This window comes from Carassius auratus, chromosome 27 (genome assembly GCF_003368295.1).
Source record: "Carassius auratus strain Wakin chromosome 27, ASM336829v1, whole genome shotgun sequence".
Lineage (NCBI taxonomy): Eukaryota > Metazoa > Chordata > Actinopteri > Cypriniformes > Cyprinidae > Carassius > Carassius auratus.
The window spans coordinates 4,541,890-4,564,256 of NC_039269.1; the positions used below are offsets into that span (position 1 = coordinate 4,541,890).

Here is a 22,367-nt window from a genome sequence, read left to right on the forward strand (position 1 = left end):
TCATCCCTTGCTGCCTATTCAGCGAGTCTGTTTTCATTTGCCTATCAGCAGATGCCCTTTTCTTGATTTATAATGCTCACGGCATCACCTCGCCGACTCGGGAGGGAAATATTTAATTAAACTGAGATGGGTGGGCCTCTTGTGCCGCTCTCAGGGGCCAAGAGCAGAGGGGCCGCTCGTGTGGTTTTTCTCACTGATGGTGCTATGAGCAGGTAACAGAACCCGGGAAACTAGCTTAACGTTACAGAAGCCAATTGTTAAGCATCTCGAAGGATATATAATGATGCCTTAACTACATCTCTCTGCTTTTTATTCCATGGCAGAGTTTTCGCTGTCTGGAAAACCTGATTAAAATATGCAGAATTTCATGGTTCTGATGAATTATTACTGTACTGAAGTCTACAGAAAAGTGAGTTCCCAGAATGTGGTCTCAAAGAGAACGGTGTGAGTGAATGTGTGTGTGTGTGTGTGTGTGTGTGTTATGCAGCTGGTGGTATTTCTCTCCGTCATTTCCCTCTCAGTGCATTTGCGTTAGTAGCAGCCGGGCTCAGGACAGCCATTAATCACAGGATAAAATGATAGATGTTCTTCATAGAATAAGTGGATGCACCGTGCATGCAGAAATAACCTGCTGTGCTGGCTCAAGGAGGACACACAAACATTTTATCTCTCTCCCGTTTTTACCTGTGCACACACATACATGCCACAATAATACACTGCTTTGCAGGAAACATCTAAAGCACACAGACAACCAACACATTCTCATAACCCACTCTGCAGAGTCTACGTATTTAGCTTTCTTAAAAAAAAAAAAAAAAAGAAAAGAAAAGAAAGAGAAAAGATAAAATTGTGTTTCTGTCTAAGAACTGTCCTGTCAAAACAGATATTTAAATACATCCCACAAAACAAATTAATATAGCGGTTGAAACTCTGATTCGGCGAGTTTGAGAAATTGATTGGTTCATTTTGTGAATGAATCATTGAAACTGTTTTTATGAACTGATCAACCAATTCATTGAAAAGAACGATTCATTAAAAAATCATTTGTTTAAAATATATGTAAATATGGCCAGTAGTTGCATCAGTGTGGTGCTGAATTTTAAAAAGGCATTTTTCATTTAGTACTTCCCTGATGCAGCTATATTTGATATAATTACATTAAACAAATTATTTGCAGGAGAATCATTCTGCAAATTTATGTAAATTGATACACACTTCTGTATAGGCCTATATGACAACTGATCAAGTTCTGTATCCATTACCACTGAAAGACACTGAAAAAATAACCGGAATAATAATTAATGGCACGGACATTAAAAAGGTAAAACAAACAATAAACCAATTTTAATGGATTTTATGAGACCATAATATGCTGTATATTTAGAAACTAAGTAAAGTCATGTACTTTACTATGTACGTGAACTGCCCTTGAAAATCAGTAGTATATTCCTAAATATATGTGAAATTCAGAGCTCTGTAATCAGAACGTCATCCAGTCATGATGACATGCGAATACACGCTGATGCTTTATGAGGATGTGTAACTTGATGGAATCGATTGCTACACAATCAGCTATGTTTGATTTATTTATTTTTTTCATTTCAAGGGACGGATCTATTTATCAAGGAGTCTATGACTTTTAACTTCAAATATTCAGACCTTCATGCAACACACACACACCATCACCAGTGCACTCATATATGCATATATATATAAAACACTCTGAAACTTCTGTTAGGTTGAACTCAACACAGCAGACAGACGCTGCAATCACCCCCATCTCTCAGGCTCATTTTAATTGAATGTGGTCCCAGGCACCTAGTAGAATAATAACACCCTTTCCGAGTGAAAGCACTGTTTGCATCCAATTACCGGTGGGGGCAGGGGCTGGTGGAGGCTGGGTGTAACAGCAGCAATGACAGAGATCAGGGAGAGTTTATGACCCTTACACATCCAGCAGTTTCTACTTATGGCCTGTGAGATAAACAGACAATCATACTGGCCATGTATCATCAGCCATGGAAATATTGAAATCAACGCTCAAAAATGGGGAGAAAAAGGAAAAGCAATAGAAAAAGCAACATTCTTGTGACAGAGATGCAACAGTAATGAGGATGGACTGAGTTTTTATCAGAGTATGCAATACAGATGACCATTATAAAGAAATGGAAACTATAATAAAAAATATATAATTCAAATATATTCGTAATGTAGTTTTTTGTATGTAGCTATACATTTTAAATATAACACAGATAATATTTTATGTACAAAAAGAAAAAATATTTATAATTAATAAAAAAAAATGTATATATATATATATATATATATATATATACACTCAAAAAAATGATTTTTGCTCTTTGTTCAATTTAATTAATTAACATGAGCACATACAACATAACTCTTTGTAAAAATGGTGTCAACTTAATTATATTTAACAGAAACAATGTAATTTTCAAAAATTAGGTTTACAACATTTTTTTTAATTGAGTCAACAAGAATATTTTTTGTTCGTCTTAACCGGATGCACGTCATCAACGGAAACGGATGCAGATGGATTGCTCAGCAGCGAACATGTGAGTTGGGTAAGTGGCCTTTTTTTCTTATCTATCACCGTCCATCTATTTTTATTTAATTAACAAACTAATAAACATATGCTTTCTTAATATCTTGTTGCATACCAGAAAGTTATTTTTTATAAGCACTGTATGAAAATAGCTCTTAAGTGTGTCGTTTGTAGCTGATGTTAAGTTTCTGGATTCAGCACGTGGTGCAGACTTTCTTTTTTCCCCTAAAAGTATCAAATAACGTTAAAATGAAGAATCGCGGAACAAGAGAGAACAGAAAACCCTTCAGTACCATGAATTAATGTATAAAACCAGGGCCATAAGACACGCCCGATTAATTAGAAATTGCCAAATTGTCCCCTAGGATTTTAAATTCTTACTCTGCATTCAGCTGTTGTTAGGGTGACAAAGTTACAAATGTATATTTTAGGACTTCCTCATCTATATTTAATTTATTGCTTGTCATTGTTAAAACGATTGAGATGCCAATCAAAGCGCACAGCAGCCAATCCAAGGCTTTAGATTAGTCACGCTTGTTAAGTTCACGTGCTCGTGACTGAATTCACCGCGTTCACGGAGTCTCGTCTTAAACAACAAATAGTGTTTTAGCGACGTAAGTATTACATTTCGCTGCTTCAGTAATTGTAAGTGGAGTTTTTGCATTTCTTCTGCTAGCTAGATTATGGTCATGGACCGACATTATGTCTGTGTAGTCAGCTAATAACGTTTTGTTTCCCCAAGCGCTTGCTTGTGTAAGTTAATGTTATTCTGTTACTTGCGATTAATATATCAAGAGGAATAATCGAAAATGATTTCTGTCATAAATAAGTTGTCACTCTGACCGTGTACTAAATATTTTGTTTTCTTTGTAGCATTTTAACCTTTTTTGTCTTTGCTGAATTGCCCATAAACAAGACCTCTGTAACTTATGTCTTCAGATAAATGATGAATTTCATCGGATCACAACCCTTCCTTTACACTCCAAAATTCATGTCCAAACTGGATATGTTCTGTGATGATCTGCTAAAAGTGTTTACCAAAAAAGGGTGGAGTGTTTAGAAAAAGATTCAAGATGTGATGCTGCCAATGTCTCAGGTAGTATTTTTATTTTTTTTCAGTTTTTTTATAAATTGCTTTTTAATACAAGCTATTGATATAGTGCTCTGTAATGCATAATGGCTCAGAGATGTGTATTGGAGGGTGTCATGTATGAATATCAGAAACTTGAAAAAATGTTTTGTCTGTTTTCTTATAATGCCACCATGGAGACCAAGCAAGAGTGCATTCTCAAGGGGCTATGCATCTACCTGAATGAAGATGAATATGATGGAGTATTTGGTGAGTTCTTTTTCGTTACAAACAGTTATCACAAGTAATAACAAACTTGACCTTGCAAAAGACGTGACATGTTTTTCAATTTAAAAGCAGAGACACTTTCTTATATATATATATATATATATATATATATATATATATATATATATATATATATATACACACACGTTTGTATGTTTAAAAATCAAAAGACATTCCCCATCAAAACTGCTGATGGGTAAAGAGTTAATGTACATTTTTAAATTTTAAAATATTGAGTAAATTGTAAAGCTCAGATATGAATTAAATGACTGATGTTAACTTCTCTTTAAACCTTTGTACTCCACACAGCTACTGGTTTAGGTTTACGTGATATCATCCTGTTTGATAAGCACAGTTCTTAATAGTCAATTCGATTCACCTTTATTTATATAGCACTTTACACAATACACATTGTCAAAGCAGCATAATTAAACAGGAAATAGTTTGTCGGTAATGCAAGAGGACAATAACAAACAGACAGTTTTTGTTTTGTTTTTTAAGAAAAAGTCAGTTCATTGATTATTCAGTGATGTCATCATCCAGTTCAGCTCTCTTCCAATAGTGTCTATGCAATCAGTCAAGCATCCCCATTCGCCAAAGGTGGCAGTGGCAAGGAACCAAAACTTAAAGGGATGGTTCACTTTCAAATTAAATTTTGGTATGTTTTAGCTTACCTCAAGGACTTCCAAGATGTAGGTGTCTTTGTTTCCGCAGTATTTCCAATTTTGATATTTTTAGGTCAAACTGTTCTTGTCTGTGACTAATATAATGGAGGTCTATGGTCACCACCTCAAAGAGCATGCACAGAGAAGTCCAAATTAAACAATTCCCCACCGTAAGTACACATTGATGACCGAAGACACGAAACGAGCGGTTTGTGTAAGAAAACAAACAGTATTTATATCGTTTTTACCTTCTGTACACAACCACGTCCAACTGATGTGAGGGCGCGAGTAGGCTACTTCCTGTTGTGTGACGTGTGCGCGATCTGGCTTAGTCTGCGCAAGCGCGGAAAGCACACTCATTGTTTACACTTACTGTCTATGGTTTACACAGAGATTTCTGAAGTGTTACCTTACACTGTGAAGATTTAAACATATTTATACGTACAGGAAATTGCAATGGAAGATGATTTCAATACATCAACAGACAACGTTGAATTTGTCACAGCCATATTTGAACCAGAATACACAGATAAAGTACTCAGGAGCGATCATGGAAGCATCCGCTACGGCAGCACGTCTTCAAGACTCAGAGATATATTAAAAATTGGTCGTGTTTTAGTAGCAAGTGTTGTGAGATGCCAACACAAGTGGAGAGCATATGTTGTCACGAATGGAACAACTACAAGACGACGAGGACATTGACTGTATCGCATCACACACCTGCCTGACTGAAGATCCTGAGTTTTCTCCACTGTTGAGTCGCAGCGTTTTGCACATTGTGTTTAGTATGCCACGTATAAACTGGAGGCGACATCCAATGCCAGAGGGACCAAATGGCACACTGTCAATAGAGTGAGTAATGTGTTGTTTATTATAATTGTAATGTTTATAGGGTGCGTTATAAACAAATTAATAATTACAGTTACTGCATTATATTTCAGACAATGCAGATTGGTGGTGTATTGTGTGATAAACAGTAAACAATGAGTGATGTACACGCGCGAGAGATCGCTTCCGGCGCTTTCCGCGCTTGCGCAGACTAAGCCAGAGCGCGTGCGCACGTCACGTCAGGAAGCACTCGTGCACTCAGATCAGTTGGATGTGGTTGTGTACAGGAGATAAAACCAAAATAAACAGTTCATTTTCTTACACAAACCGTTTGTTTTGTGTCTTCGGTCATCAATGTGTACTTACAGTGGGGAATTGTTTAATTTGGACTTCTCTGTGCATGCTCTTTGAGGTGGTGACCATAGACCTCCATTATATTTGTCACAGAAAAGAACAGTTTGACATAAAAATGTAAACTATGGAAACAAAAAACACCTACATCTTGGATGCCCTTGAGGTAAGCTAAAACATACCTAAATTTAATTTGAAAGTGAACTATCCCTTTAATTAGTGACAGAAATGGAAAATAAACTTTGGGTGAAACTTTACTTGATCTGGGTGCCAGTTCTCCTCTGGCCTGATGAAAACAGCAGTTTAATTCCAGGCTTCACGGGGAAGTCGTGGCCTAATGATTAGAGAGTCGTACTTGCAATCTAAGCATTGTGAGTTCGAGTCTCGGGCCTGGAGGAATTGTGGGTGGGGGTAGTGCATGTACAGTTCTCTCTCCACCTTCAATACCACGACTTAGGTGCCCTTGAGCAAGGCTCTGAACCCCCAACTGCTCCCCGGGCGCCACAGCATAAATGATGCCCACTGCTCCGGGTGTGTGTTCACAGTGTCTGTGTGTTCACTGCTGTCTGTGTTCACTTTGGATGGGTTAAAAGCAGAGCACGAATTCTGAGTATACTTGGCCGTATGTCACGTCACACAAAAAAAAAATATATATATATGTGTGTGTGTGTACTCTTGTACTCAGTATCAACCGTTTTCAGAGAATGGGGGAGGGGTGTGCTGTCAGCAGTTGTTTTAATTGTGCCCAGTTTTGGTTAAAGATAAGTAATATTGATTTGAAATAAGTAACGGTAGCATTTTATAATATTGGTCCATTAGTTAACTGCATTAGTTAACATGATCTAAACAAGAACAATCCTTCTACAGCATTTATGAATCTTAGTTGATGTTAATTTCAACATTTACTAATGCATTATTCAAATCAAAAGTTGTGCTTGTTAACATTAGTTAATGCACTGTGAATTAGCATGAACTAACAATGAATAACTGTATTTTCATTAAGATTAACAAAGATGAATACATACAGTAATGTATTGTTCATTGTTTGTTCATGTTACTTAATGAATTAACTAACATTAACTAATGGACATCATTCTAAAGTGTTACCGAAGTATCAGTGGCTCTTGAGAATATCTGGTATTTTATAAATGTAATTTGTTAATGTCATCTAAATTAATTAAAAATTTCGAACAGTCACTGAGTCTTAGTTAGAGATTTTAAGGAAGCATAGTTATTCATTGTTGTGATATTGACAAAGGCACTGTATTATTTTCCATTATAAAGTGGAACACAGTCTGCCAAAGGTGTTGAGTTGGGTTGTGATCTGGTGACCGAACGCCATAGCATTGTTTTAAGATGGCTCGTGGCTGTTTGAATGTGCTGTGGAAGTAGAGTTGTTCACTAAAATAAAAATAACTGTTTTTTTTTTTTTTTTCAAAGGATGATGACCCTGCAAGAACCGAAGCGGACATAAAGAAGACCTTTTAGGGATTCTGTGATGTAAAGCATGAATTTGCTGATGCAACAGAAGACCCTGAAGATATCTGCATTGTGCTGTAAGATGTGGAGGTGCTCTCTGGTGTTTAGGTAATGTAGCATTGGCTACAGCCATGCTACTTGGACTAATATACTCTTTAAATCTTACTCATCCACAGGAGATCCATTACACTTTTAAGCAGTGTTGGGTATAGTTACTTTGGAAAGTAGTTAGTTAGGTTACAACGTTACCATCAATTAAAAGTAATCAGTTATGATACAGCGTTACCTATTCATAAAAGTAACGCGTTAGAGTACTCATGCGTTACCAAAAATTAAAAGCCGTTTGCAGCGGCTCACACATGACAGACACAGCCCCCGGCCCCTTTAAATGCACATAGAAGTCGTGACTCACGACAATGAATAACGTCAGTCATCCGACTAAATTAACACTGCAGGATAACAATAACAGGAAACACAGTCAGCAATCGGCTATTCCACATGGCGTTTTATTTATTTATCACAGAACATATTATTAATCAAAATTCGCACCTAACGTTACCCAGCCCGGGTAGCCTAGGCTACTGTATATTATGAGCACCACAAGATAACTCCTGATTTTTCTTTAACTTTAAATAATGCAGTTATCAAAGTACAAGTATGCTTACTTGTAAACACAACCTTAAACAGGCGTGCAGATTTAAATCCATTTAAAAATGATGAACAACAAGCCAGCCAATGATCTAACAGAAATTAACAGCTGCCTTTCAAACAAAAATGATAACAAACCGAATTAAATCCTTTACCGCCACACAGGCAAATGACAAATCGCTTAATAGCCGAACTAATTATTATTAAAGTGTCACTCACAGTCACAAGCCTAAATTCGCTTGAACACAGTCCTCTTACATTTACTCTTCAAAGTAGTGATTAAAACGTAGCGTTAAATTTGAGGTAGAATTTTTGGCGGTCGACAGAAGCTTTTCAACCAACGCAGAGTGTGCATTTTACCGTTATGTTCTTTTCTTTTTCGTTGGCAAATAGAAAATAATGTGCGTACTTCCATAAACCAAACGCTGTCCTCTCTGTCATCTTCCCGGGAGTTCGAAAAAAAAAAAACCACACACACACAGGGTCAGGCGCAGGGCACAGACGCATCACAGCCATTGACTTTACGATCACAGAGCGTCGGCTCCACTGATACATCCGCAGGTGGCACAGTAGACCTAGGCAAACTGTCTGACAAAAAGCAGGCTGCAGTCTGGATTTTCCTTTCCTTAAAATAACGGATTACTTTTTTTAAAAAATAATGAAGTTACTGATTACTTACGCACGAAACTAACGCGTTAAGTTACACATTTCAGGAAAAAAGTAATTAGAGTACTCTACCCACAACACTGCTTTTAAGGTGCTCCAAAAAATGATTCTCGAGCTGAACTTGTGTAAATTGTCCGCCAAAGCACAGGCGCAGAAAACAAAACTCTTCACTTAGGTGTGCTGTGTTTGAGGATCCCTTTGTGAATGCTGTGTTTTATTTCCTTGTATGCTCATGTGATTTTGTTGTATATGAATTTTTGAACGATGAGCAGAGGTGATTACGTCTCTCAATCACATTTAATATCATGTTTAAGAAAACAAAATAAAATAACATTTTGTTATATTCTTATATGCTCATGTTTTATTTGCATTGTCATTTTTTAACTTAATGAGCATGTTTAATTGCCATATTTGCAGTTTTAAGCAAGAAGACTCTCAAGGTTAAATGTGCTCATGTTTTAAATACAGATTTTTACTAAATGGATTGACTTAACATTGACTTTCTTCACAGTAGACTATAGGTATACAGTAAAAAGGTTTTAATGTAATAGAACACAATTATTTCACTTTCATTTGGAAGTAACTGTAGAGTCAAGTTAGATAAGTGTAATGATTTAAATTGTTTCTAGTATGCAGTACAAAAATGTTTGTAGTTGACATTGCATTGTTAGATATAGTAGACATGACCAAATTGAATGTAGTTAACATGGCATTATTTTATATAGTAGGCATGACAAAATTCAGAGTAGTTAACCTGACACAACTTTCTCTATTAGGCATGGCTAAACTTTATCTAGTTGAATGGACCAATTTTCTTCTTGTTGTCTTGACTAAAATAATTTAAGTTTACACAACAAGATTACAACAAATCATTTCAAACTAATTCGATATTGTTTGGAAAATGTAATTAAATTTCGTGGAAAAGTTTACTCAAATTTTTTTAAGTTCATTCAACAACTTTTTTTTTTGAGTGTATATATATATATATATATATATATATATATATATATATTAAATTGGACATGATTTTTAAATGTCATTTTTATATATATAAAAAAATAATAATAAAATACACCCTGTATATACATATATATATATACACAGTTAACTATAGTATACACATTGAAGTTTTAATAAAAAAATATGAGTCCAAAAATATAATAAATATAAATTGCATGGTCTACATAACTTTGAATGATAAGAAATGTCATTTCTTATGATATATCATGCTACTTAAAGAGCTATTTCTACCAGATTTAACCAGTAACAGTTTGTTTTGTTAATATAATATAATGCAAATAGCTTAGTTCAGTGATATATATATAAAATCATTATTTTTGACTTGGATAGAACCAGTTTTGAGGTTTTGATGTTACCATTTTTAGGTTGCCATTTTTAGCCGGTTCATTTGCATAGTTTACTGGTGCCTGTATTTTGGAGGAGGAGCTTAGGTAATTAGGCATTAAATGGAGGTTGATCTGTTGCTATCTTTATACTGATTTATTTAAATGGAAAAGCTGTAATTGCTCCTGCCCAGATACAAGGAGAGTGAGAGAGAAAAAAAGAAATAAGCCATCCAGCAGCATTAGGGCAAGACCCTCTTCAGCACTTCCTCATAGGTCATGCTCAATTACAGCCCCAATACTGCACTTTCAAAGTGCTTTTATTCAGATTTAATGCTAATTGAATAGACTTATTTGCATGTCAATCAGTTTATTTGTGAGTTCTGTGTATTGGCATGAATGAATTTCCAGAGGATGCTATCACAGTTACACAGAGAATCATTGCATTGCTGCTGACCTTCAGAGCAGGGCTAGTGAAAGAACTTACACAATCCTTTATAATAATATGCATATATTAAAAAGAAAAATAATTTCTTATATTTTAGCTATGATTATAGATACTTAAAAGATTTATTTATTTGTCTATTTAATGCTCAAACTTAGCTCAGCAGAATAAAACAGTAAATGGAAAGTCCCTACAAAAATAAAAAAACAAACTAGTGCGTGAGTGTGTGTTGTTTTATGTTTACAGATATTTTTCTCCTTTCCTTTATACCACATGAATATGTTTGCACTGCCGGTCTTTCCTGTTGGCTCGTCTTGTCCTCCAAGCTTGCCAATTCTGAGGACCTCATAAAAACTGTAAGCCTGCAACAGACAAAATTTGGATGCTGACATCAATAAAATGGCCCTTGTCGGACTAGACCAATAAAAAAGCAAATATAACTTTTTTTCTCAGAGGTTATGGGCTGTGTAACAATGGACAATCCAACTCACAATTTCATGCATTTACTACACTACCTCTCCATGATACCAGTGAATTTGTATGGCGACTAGCTGGCCAGAAAATGCCTTGCATCTTTAGCTATCAGTACCAGGAGTCGTCGGTGGAGGGACATGAGGTGGCTGAGATAAAAACAGTTTAATGCAAACTATGATTGAAACAAACAGCCTTTAGAAGTGGTGGAGTGAACAGAGAGGGGAGATGGAAGAGGAAAAGAGAATTAGAGGGAAAGAGAGAGTTGGGGCTTGGAAGGAAAGATTGAGAGAGAGAGAGAGAGAGAGAGAGAGAGAGAGAGAGAGAGAGAGAGAGTACAGAGTAAAGAGGTCAGTTTGAGATTATAAAACAAAGCCTGACCTAACCTGGCCTATTTCTGACTACAGCCTTCTCTCCACACAGACCTAGAAATGACAGATTTAAGAGAGTCACTGCTTTTCAAAGGAGATGACAGTCATTTTATTCACCTACATTTCAGCTCTGCAAAATGCACAAATATGTGAGAAATTAATTTCATCATTCAGAATTCCTGGTATTCCTCAATTAAAAGGTTAGTTCACCCAAAAATGAAAATCAGATTGTGTGTTTTACTCACTCTCGGGTCATCCTATGTGTATATGACTTTCTTCTTTCAGACGAATCCAGTCGGAGTTACATTAAAAATTGTCCTGGCTATTCCAAGCTCTATCATTGCGGTCAGTGGGTGTTGCAGTCTAAAAGTCGTCAAATAAAGCGCATGCATAATTCATAATAAAACATGTCTCACACGTCTCCAGGGGGTAAATTATGGCCTTCTGCATTGAATGCATGCGTTTTTGTAAGAAAAATATCCCTATTTCAATTGTAATAAATACTTTTTTTCTCACTTCTGTTATCGGTCACACACGGAATGTCGTAGTATGTCAGTGTTGCGTGAATATGTAAGTGTTTATTACGTTTGAAGTATGGATATGGATCTTGACCCTAAAATATGGAAGTGGCCCATGATGCTGTGGTGCAATGTGCTGGATGCTGCCTACACCAGGGGCAGCCAATGGTGGTCCAGGAGAGCCACTGTCCTGCAGGGTTCAGCTCCAGCTCTAATCAAACACTTGAACTATCTAATCAAGGTCTAAGGCTTAGAAAGCTAGAGGAAGGTGAGTTTTTATCAAGGTTGGAGCAAAACTCTGCAGGACGTTTTCTTTTTTTAATTATGTTTTATTTTCTATTTTTATTTTAATATTAGTTATTAATATTAGTTATTTTGTTGTGTTTTTGCCACCATTCTTGTCTAATATATGTTGTTTCTTTTAATTTTATTTCCATTTTAATTATTTCAGTACATCAGCTTAAACTAAATGATAATGAGAAATGTTGTCGTGGCTTTTACAGTTTATTGCATAAAAAGTGTCTTTATGGTTTTAGTTTTAGTTAACAATAACAACCCTGGGTTGAATAAATCAAGACATTTTACTGTACTATATTGTGATATTATCATATTTTTTTCCTGCATGAAAAAGTGATGACTTACATTTAAAACCAAATATATACCGTACATTTAAATCACTCATTATTTTCAGTTGAATACCTTTTACATGAACATAAAATATTAACTGCAAAACAAAATACCTTATTGTCAGAAACACAATAGTAAAATAAATTCAAACGAACTTTCATGCTATCTTAAAGCTGCGCTAGGGAACTTTTGACGTTCTAGCGGTTAAGGAAACATTAAACTATTTTCCACCAGTTCTTGGTGTGACATGTTCACACACTGACAAACATTACAAGCAGATGTCTCTGAAGTGATTTGAATGAAGTTCCCTGCAGTAGGCCTGTCTGTTTTGTCTCAATGGGGTGAAATACACATTGTTGACAGTCTTGCCCTGAGCCAGTGCTGTAGAGTTTCTTATCCACCCTTTTCAGGGCCTCCGTGGTCCCCCGCCCCCATTCCCTTACACACACAGCATGTGTACAAACTACAGACAGCGAGAGGTACAAAGGGCCAGGTCTCGTCTCTTCAGCCGTTAACACTGGAGTACTCCTGACAGCACTTCACAAAAACCCTACAATACACTCTTTCCTCACAAACAGGAGTCTTCATCGTTCACAAATAAAGACGTATTTTAAAACAAACAGCCTCATAACCCTAATGAGAGAAATAGTGTCTGTTTGCCTGAGTGGTTTAAACTCACAAACACACAAGAATCTCATAGGAATGAAGAATACAAAGGAGATCTCTTTAATTTCTCAATTGCTTCCCTAAAACAGCAATGAGATTAAAAGGAGTCTGCATAAATCTCTCCCTTCTCAAATCTCAGAATAAGAAATCTCTACGGAAGCCTGTTTCAGCCTCAGAGTAAATAATAAAGAAAGAATTTGTATGAACATTAAATTAGAAAAAAGTCATTATTGGATATTTAGTCGAAGTTATGAGAAATGACATTGCAGTTGGGAGAAAGTTAGTGTGAGTCCAATTACGAAAAAGAAAGTTCCACTTGTGCGATACAAAGATGCAAATGTTATGCAAGCCCATCTCCAACACAAGATTTATTAATTAATTCTATCTTTTTTCTCACAATTCTGTCTTTTAATTGACTTAAAAATAAAATAAAATAAACTTGCAAATCTATTGTGAGAAAAAGTTGCAATTGCCCTTTTTATTTTTTATTCTATGGCAGAAACAAAAAAACAAGATGTAAACTCAGAAAACAGATTAATATCTCGCCATTTTAATTGTTTTCTCATCATTGTAAGATAAAAAGCTGTATTATTTTTTTTATTTGATATAAAGTCGCAATTACAAAATATAAGATCCTAATTATGAGGAATAAAAAGTCACAAACTTGAGACAATTACAAGACGTAAAGTCAAGAATCAAAAAAGTACCAGATTTTAATATGAACTTTTGATGAAACAATTCTCTGAATTTATTTGTTCAAGATGCACAATAATTTTATTTGTACCAGATGTCATTCTCATCTGTTTTCTTCTTCTAAGGGTTCATTTAAATTATATTTAAAAGATAATTTTTACAAAGCACCCTCTGTAGTAAACTTTTTTTTTTTTCATTATGGAATTTTGAATCTGAATTGGGTGGGTGGGGGGGTGCATTTCATTCATAGATTTCTCTGGAAGAAATTCACATATTCACAGTGTTTCTAGTGTGTCTTAAAACTCACTTGAGGACATATTCTCAATGGAATGCTGAGGGGAGAGAAGTCTGGGAAAAGTAAAGGAAGCACTCTCAGCGGAGTAACCAATCCCTCTCTTCTTTCAGCCGACAAGCAGAGCGCTAACCACAGTGGCAAGTAAGGGTGATCTGTTTTGAGACATATGGATGCATGCGGTGTCAGACCCAAAGCCTGCCGTGAATAATGAGATTTAACTCAATTAGAAATGTCATGAGGTGCCGAGAGAGCAGAGGAGAGATACAGAGAGGGATAGAGAGACAGTAATCCACACATGTCCTACTCTTTCGACACTAGATTATAGCCTCAGCAACTGTTTATCCTTTCTGTAAACGTTCTACCCTGGTAGAGGCACCCATCATCTCAATGGCATGCGTTTGAGAAGATTTGATGAACAACAGGTCTAATTAAAGGTGTACTCAGTCAGAGGTGCACACAAACACACATATATATAAATGCATGCATGTATGCATAAAATATATTTTTATATATAGCCTACATTAACATTTGCAATAAATACCTAATCTCTACTTGTTTACAACTGAAGTTTTCTAAACATCTAATGTTTTAGAGTCCAGCTACGCCTCATTGAATCACATAAACAACATTTTGGATTCAAGCGGCGAGTTTCTCAAAAAAAGGAGTTTGTAGCATGGAACATATTACAGATATTTTGTATATTTCCTACTGTAAACATTTTAACACTTATTTTTTTATTTGTAATATGCATTGCTATGTGCTACATTTGGACACATTTAAAGGTGATATTCTCAACATTTTGCGTATTTATTCAGCTTTCAGATGATGTAGAAATCTAAATTTCGAAAAAATTGACCATTATGACTGGTTTTGTTGTCCAGGGTCACATATGTGAGAAACAGGCTGTGCAGAGCAAAACACAACAACGATGCTGTACGTGAACACAGCATGTCTGTATGTATTGATTTATGTATTATGAATCTCAAAAATAGCCTTTGAAACGTCTACTAGATAACAACACATAATGCTGTCATGATACTTTAGAAAAGAGCAGCCAATCAAAAGCAGGAAAGGTATCAAGTTAGTAAAGCAGGTTTAAAACAATATCTGAGGCCGGACTTTTTGTCACACACACCTTTAGTGTGTTGTCTCTACTGCAAAGAGCTTGGATACTTAATGTGGACATTCAAAACCATTTCTGTCTCTTCTTAGTAGCCTACTCGTCCGAGCACTCACCATTACCGTACCTCACTGGCCGTTACACAGAGAAACCAAAGACTGTGGATGATTCCACTGGGATGATTTGGTGAGAAGCCATAATTATATTAGATTAGGACCCTGCAGCAGACAGCTCATCTTCGACCACCTCGGCACCACAGGTTAGACAACAGAGGAGAAAAAAAGATTAAGTGCAAAGAGGAGGTAGAGGTGCAAAGTCATCAAATCAAATCTCAGCCTTTTAGCCATTCGGCTGGCCAGGATCCGCTGCTGACAGGGTTTTTCTGCACAGCCAGAGGTCTTGGATTCTGTCTACATGCTGACTACATATGATCCCTATTAGGGCCTTGCGGGACCCCGCGCCCCTCACTGTCTAACAGAGCAGGTTTGCACAGACTGAAGGCAATGTAAGTGTTAACAGGTACCGCTCTGGCGGCAGTGTTTAGACGCACACATATCTATCTTGGAAATGACCAAGGTGGGTATAAATTAGTCAAGGTCATCTCTAATGTGCTTTGATTTATATGTCAAATTCAATCAGTATTGTTGATGACCAGCATCTGAAGAATTAAGTGTGTTTTGCAGAGGGTTTTGTGAACCATTCCATATGCATTCAATTCAAATTTTGAGTTCCCAGTAGGAGCTTTTAACGGGAATGACACCTCAAGTAAAACCCACAACAACCCTGACTTTAGAATCCAAAATGGCAGCTCACCATATAAATAGTAGGGAAAAAGTAGAAATATATTGTTTATTAGCATAAACTCTGCAGTGCAGTATCCAACTTCTATCTACTTCAGGGATACTTCAGCATTATTATTTTGGCAGTATTTGCTGTTTGTATCGACTGACATTGCTAACAATTGATGCATCCATCTTGGTTTTCTGACTTGTGCACTGAAATACGCTCAACACGGGTTTATTTCAACGATAACATTGCTCTGTGACATTATTGTTATAATTGACTCTACTATATTTTTACATTTTTTTAAGAATGAAAGATTAAAGAAGATGAGGTTAAGATCTATTAAAAACAATTTATCTTTAGCAGTTTTTCTACATGTTGGAAACATGTTATATATGTTAGATGATGTCACACCACAACCTGCACTGTAAAAAGTTTAACTATTATTTACTCAATTTTTTTGGTGAAACATTTTTACACTCAAAAAAATTGAGTAAATTTTAAAGCTGTGAAATCAATGAAATATACTGTTTAAATTGAGTAATTGTCAGTAAAAAAATTAAGTAAATCTGAATAACTGAATTACTTTATATGAGAAATAAAATTAATTAGATATAATCAAAATTATAAAACACCACAACTGTAATTCTATGTAAAATAAACAAAAAATATTGAGTAGATATAATTGAAATATTGGATGAAATTTAACCAAAAAAATGTGCTACGTTTACTACATGTAAAAGTGAATTTAACTTAATATTGGACTATAAATTATCAAAATGTTGCATTCACTTTTTTTTTTTTACACTATTTACCCTTTATAATTAATATAATAAAACCAAATAAAGAAACACATTTTTTTATTGAAAATTTATTTGTCAATTAAACATAAGACAAAGTCTAAAATCAACCTTTGAAACATCTTATCCATTTTAATATTCCAGTAAATTGCAAAAATTAAAACTGTAAAGTAGCCATAAGGGAAATGATTAAACCTTATGAAACATTTCATCCATCTTAGTATTCAAGTAGATTACATGTAAAATACGATAGCCGTAAGAGAAATGACATCTTACTTTGTTCCTGGTGCATACCAGCCATTTGCAGTCACACTCAGCATTAAACCATAAAAAAAATAAAAGCAACACTTACATCAATATTAAAGGGATAGTTCACCCAAAAAGATGATGTTGTCATAATGTACTGCCCCCCCCACCTCCCCCCCCCGGGTTGTCCCAAATCTGTACGAATTTCTTTCTTGTGTTAAACACAAAATATATTTTAATGAATGTTGGTTAACAGATAGTTGAAAGTTGCCATTGACTTCCATGGTAGGAAAAAAAAAAAAGTATACTATGCAAAGTCAATGGCAACCTTTAACTGCGTTAACCAACACTCTTTAATACTTGGCTGAATGTCACGTCACTTCACTTAAAATATCTTTTGTGTTCAACAGAAGAAAGAAACTCGTACAGGTTTGGGACAAATTGAGGGAGAGTAAATTATGACAAAATCATCTTTTTGGGTGAACTATCCCTTCAACAGAATTAATCCGATAACAGAAACACTTCCATCAGGAATACCCATTCTGTGGGATGACCATGAACCACTACTATGCAAGAAGATAATTTTTTAACCTCTGAACATTAACAGAGTTTTGGAGGATCCAGCTCAAGAAACAGTTTTTGGAACAACTTAAGTGAGTACAGGTCCTTCTCAAAAAATTATCATATTGTGATGAAGTTCATTATTTTCCGTAATGTAAAGATAAAAATTAAACTTTCATATATTTTAGATTCATTGCACACCAACTGAAATATTTCAGGTCTATTATTGTTTGAAAACTGATGATTTTGGCATACAGCTCATGAAAACCCAAAATTCCTATCTCAAAAAATTAGCATATCATGAAAAGGTTCTCTAAACAAGCTATTAACCTAATCATCTGAATCAGCTAATTAACTCTAAACACTTGCAAAAGATTCCTGAGGCTTTTAAAACCTCCCAGCCTGGTTCATTACTCAAAACGGCAATCATGGGTAAGACTGCCGACCTGACTGCTGTCCAGAAGGCCATCATTGACACCCTCAAGCGAGAGGGTAAGACACAGAAAGAAATTTCTGAACGAATAGGCTGTTCCCAGAGTGCTGTATCAAGGCACCTCAGTGGGAAGTCTGTGGGAAGGAAAAAGTGTGGCAAAAAACGCTGCACAACGAGAAGAAGTGACCGGACCCTGAGGAAGATTGTGGAGAAGGACCGATTCCAGACCTTGGGCGACCTGCGGAAGCAGTGGACTGAGTCTGGAGTAGAAACATCCAGAGCCACCGTGCACAGGCGTGTGCAGGAAATGGGCTACAGAGAAGCAGCACTGGACTGTTGCTCAGTGGTCCTAAGTACTTTTTTTGGATGAAAGCCAATTTTGCATGTCATTAGGAAATCAAGGTGTCAGAGTCTGGAGGAAGACTGGGGAGAAGGAAATTCCAAAATACCTGAAGTCCAGTGTCAAGTACCCACAGTCAGTGATGGTCTGGGGTGCCATGTCAGCTGCTGGTGTTGGTCCACTGTGTTTTATCAAGGGCAGGGTCAATGTAGCTAGTTATCAGGAGATTGTGGAGCACTTCATGCTTCCATCTGCTGAAAAGCTTTATGGAGATGAAGATTTCGTTTTTCAGCACGACCTGGCACCTGCTCACAGTGCCAAAACCACTGGTAAATGGTTTACTGACCATGGTATTACTGTGCTCAATTGGCCTGCCAACTCTCCTGACCTGAACCCCATAGAGAATCTGTGGGATATTGTGAAGAGAAAGTTGAGAGACGCAAGATCCAACACTCTGGATGAGCTTAAGGCCGCTATCGAAGCATCCTGGGCCTCCATAACACCTCAGCAGTGCCACAGGCTGATTGCCTCCATGCCACGCCACACTGAAGCAGTCATTTCTGCAGGATTCCCGACCAAGTATTGAGTGCATAACTGAACATAATTATTTGAAGGTTGACTTTTTTTGTATTAAAAACACTTTTCTTTTATTGGTCAGATGAAATAAGCTAATTTTTTGAGATAGGAGTTTGGGGTTTTCATGAGCTGTATGCCAAAAGCATCAGTATTTAAACAATAAAAGACCTGAAATATTTCAGTTGGTGTGTAATGAATCTAAAATATATGAAAGTTTAATTTTTATCATTACATTAAGGAAAATAATGAACTTCATCACAATATGCTAATTTTTGGAGAAGGACCTGTATTTGTGGGTCTTGGGATATCTCAAATCCAATGTGACTCCTGAAAGATGGCAGCAGGCTCTGCTGAGATTCCCAAGATTACATCGCTGACTGCCCCATCATTGTCCCGAAGGATGTTGACTTCCATGGTAGGAAAAAAAAAAAAGTATACTATGCAAAGTCAATGGCAACCTTTAACTGCGTTAACCAACACTCTTTAATACTTGGCTGAATGTCACGTCACTTCACTTAAAATATCTTTTGTGTTCAACAGAAGAAAGAAACTCGTACAGGTTTGGGACAAATTGAGGGAGAGTAAATTATGACAAAATCATCTTTTTGGGTGAACTATCCCTTCAACAGAATTAATCCGATAACAGAAACACTTCCATCAGGAATACCCATTCTGTGGGATGACCATGAACCACTACTATGCAAGAAGATAATTTTTTAACCTCTGAACATTAACAGAGTTTTGGAGGATCCAGCTCAAGAAACAGTTTTTGGAACAACTTAAGTGAGTACAGGTCCTTCTCAAAAAAATTATCATATTGTGATGAAGTTCATTATTTTCCGTAATGTAAAGATAAAAATTAAACTTTCATATATTTTAGATTCATTGCACACCAACTGAAATATTTCAGGTCTATTATTGTTTGAAAACTGATGATTTTGGCATACAGCTCATGAAAACCCAAAATTCCTATCTCAAAAAATTAGCATATCATGAAAAGGTTCTCTAAACAAGCTATTAACCTAATCATCTGAATCAGCTAATTAACTCTAAACACTTGCAAAAGATTCCTGAGGCTTTTAAAACCTCCCAGCCTGGTTCATTACTCAAAACGGCAATCATGGGTAAGACTGCCGACCTGACTGCTGTCCAGAAGGCCATCATTGACACCCTCAAGCGAGAGGGTAAGACACAGAAAGAAATTTCTGAACGAATAGGCTGTTCCCAGAGTGCTGTATCAAGGCACCTCAGTGGGAAGTCTGTGGGAAGGAAAAAGTGTGGCAAAAAACGCTGCACAACGAGAAGAAGTGACCGGACCCTGAGGAAGATTGTGGAGAAGGACCGATTCCAGACCTTGGGCGACCTGCGGAAGCAGTGGACTGAGTCTGGAGTAGAAACATCCAGAGCCACCGTGCACAGGCGTGTGCAGGAAATGGGCTACAGAGAAGCAGCACTGGACTGTTGCTCAGTGGTCCTAAGTACTTTTTTTGGATGAAAGCCAATTTTGCATGTCATTAGGAAATCAAGGTGTCAGAGTCTGGAGGAAGACTGGGGAGAAGGAAATTCCAAAATACCTGAAGTCCAGTGTCAAGTACCCACAGTCAGTGATGGTCTGGGGTGCCATGTCAGCTGCTGGTGTTGGTCCACTGTGTTTTATCAAGGGCAGGGTCAATGTAGCTAGTTATCAGGAGATTGTGGAGCACTTCATGCTTCCATCTGCTGAAAAGCTTTATGGAGATGAAGATTTCGTTTTTCAGCACGACCTGGCACCTGCTCACAGTGCCAAAACCACTGGTAAATGGTTTACTGACCATGGTATTACTGTGCTCAATTGGCCTGCCAACTCTCCTGACCTGAACCCCATAGAGAATCTGTGGGATATTGTGAAGAGAAAGTTGAGAGACGCAAGATCCAACACTCTGGATGAGCTTAAGGCCGCTATCGAAGCATCCTGGGCCTCCATAACACCTCAGCAGTGCCACAGGCTGATTGCCTCCATGCCACGCCACACTGAAGCAGTCATTTCTGCAGGATTCCCGACCAAGTATTGAGTGCATAACTGAACATAATTATTTGAAGGTTGACTTTTTTTTGTATTAAAAACACTTTTCTTTTATTGGTCAGATGAAATAAGCTAATTTTTTGAGATAGGAGTTTGGGGTTTTCATGAGCTGTATGCCAAAAGCATCAGTATTTAAACAATAAAAGACCTGAAATATTTCAGTTGGTGTGTAATGAATCTAAAATATATGAAAGTTTAATTTTTATCATTACATTAAGGAAAATAATGAACTTCATCACAATATGCTAATTTTTGGAGAAGGACCTGTATTTGTGGGTCTTGGGATATCTCAAATCCAATGTGACTCCTGAAAGATGGCAGCAGGCTCTGCTGAGATTCCCAAGATTACATCGCTGACTGCCCCATCATTGTCCCGAAGGATGTTGACTTCCATGGTAGGAAAAAAAAAAAAGTATACTATGCAAAGTCAATGGCAACCTTTAACTGCGTTAACCAACACTCTTTAATACTTGGCTGAATGTCACGTCACTTCACTTAAAATATCTTTTGTGTTCAACAGAAGAAAGAAACTCGTACAGGTTTGGGACAAATTGAGGGAGAGTAAATTATGACAAAATCATCTTTTTGGGTGAACTATCCCTTCAACAGAATTAATCCGATAACAGAAACACTTCCATCAGGAATACCCATTCTGTGGGATGACCATGAACCACTACTATGCAAGAAGATAATTTTTTAACCTCTGAACATTAACAGAGTTTTGGAGGATCCAGCTCAAGAAACAGTTTTTGGAACAACTTAAGTGAGTACAGGTCCTTCTCAAAAAATTATCATATTGTGATGAAGTTCATTATTTTCCGTAATGTAAAGATAAAAATTAAACTTTCATATATTTTAGATTCATTGCACACCAACTGAAATATTTCAGGTCTATTATTGTTTGAAAACTGATGATTTTGGCATACAGCTCATGAAAACCCAAAATTCCTATCTCAAAAAATTAGCATATCATGAAAAGGTTCTCTAAACAAGCTATTAACCTAATCATCTGAATCAGCTAATTAACTCTAAACACTTGCAAAAGATTCCTGAGGCTTTTAAAACCTCCCAGCCTGGTTCATTACTCAAAACGGCAATCATGGGTAAGACTGCCGACCTGACTGCTGTCCAGAAGGCCATCATTGACACCCTCAAGCGAGAGGGTAAGACACAGAAAGAAATTTCTGAACGAATAGGCTGTTCCCAGAGTGCTGTATCAAGGCACCTCAGTGGGAAGTCTGTGGGAAGGAAAAAGTGTGGCAAAAAACGCTGCACAACGAGAAGAAGTGACCGGACCCTGAGGAAGATTGTGGAGAAGGACCGATTCCAGACCTTGGGCGACCTGCGGAAGCAGTGGACTGAGTCTGGAGTAGAAACATCCAGAGCCACCGTGCACAGGCGTGTGCAGGAAATGGGCTACAGAGAAGCAGCACTGGACTGTTGCTCAGTGGTCCTAA

General features: G+C 36.8%; 1 long non-coding RNA gene across 1 annotated transcript; it reads left to right on the forward strand.

Moving 5' to 3' along the window:
• Positions 1-2,501: 2,501 nt before the first annotated feature.
• LOC113046349 (uncharacterized) lies at positions 2,502-7,506 on the forward strand. Its single transcript, XR_003276069.1, has 4 exons — positions 2,502-2,585; positions 3,506-3,662; positions 3,836-3,905; positions 7,208-7,506. It is a non-coding gene; the product is annotated as an uncharacterized LOC113046349 (long non-coding RNA).
• Positions 7,507-22,367: the final 14,861 nt, after the last annotated feature.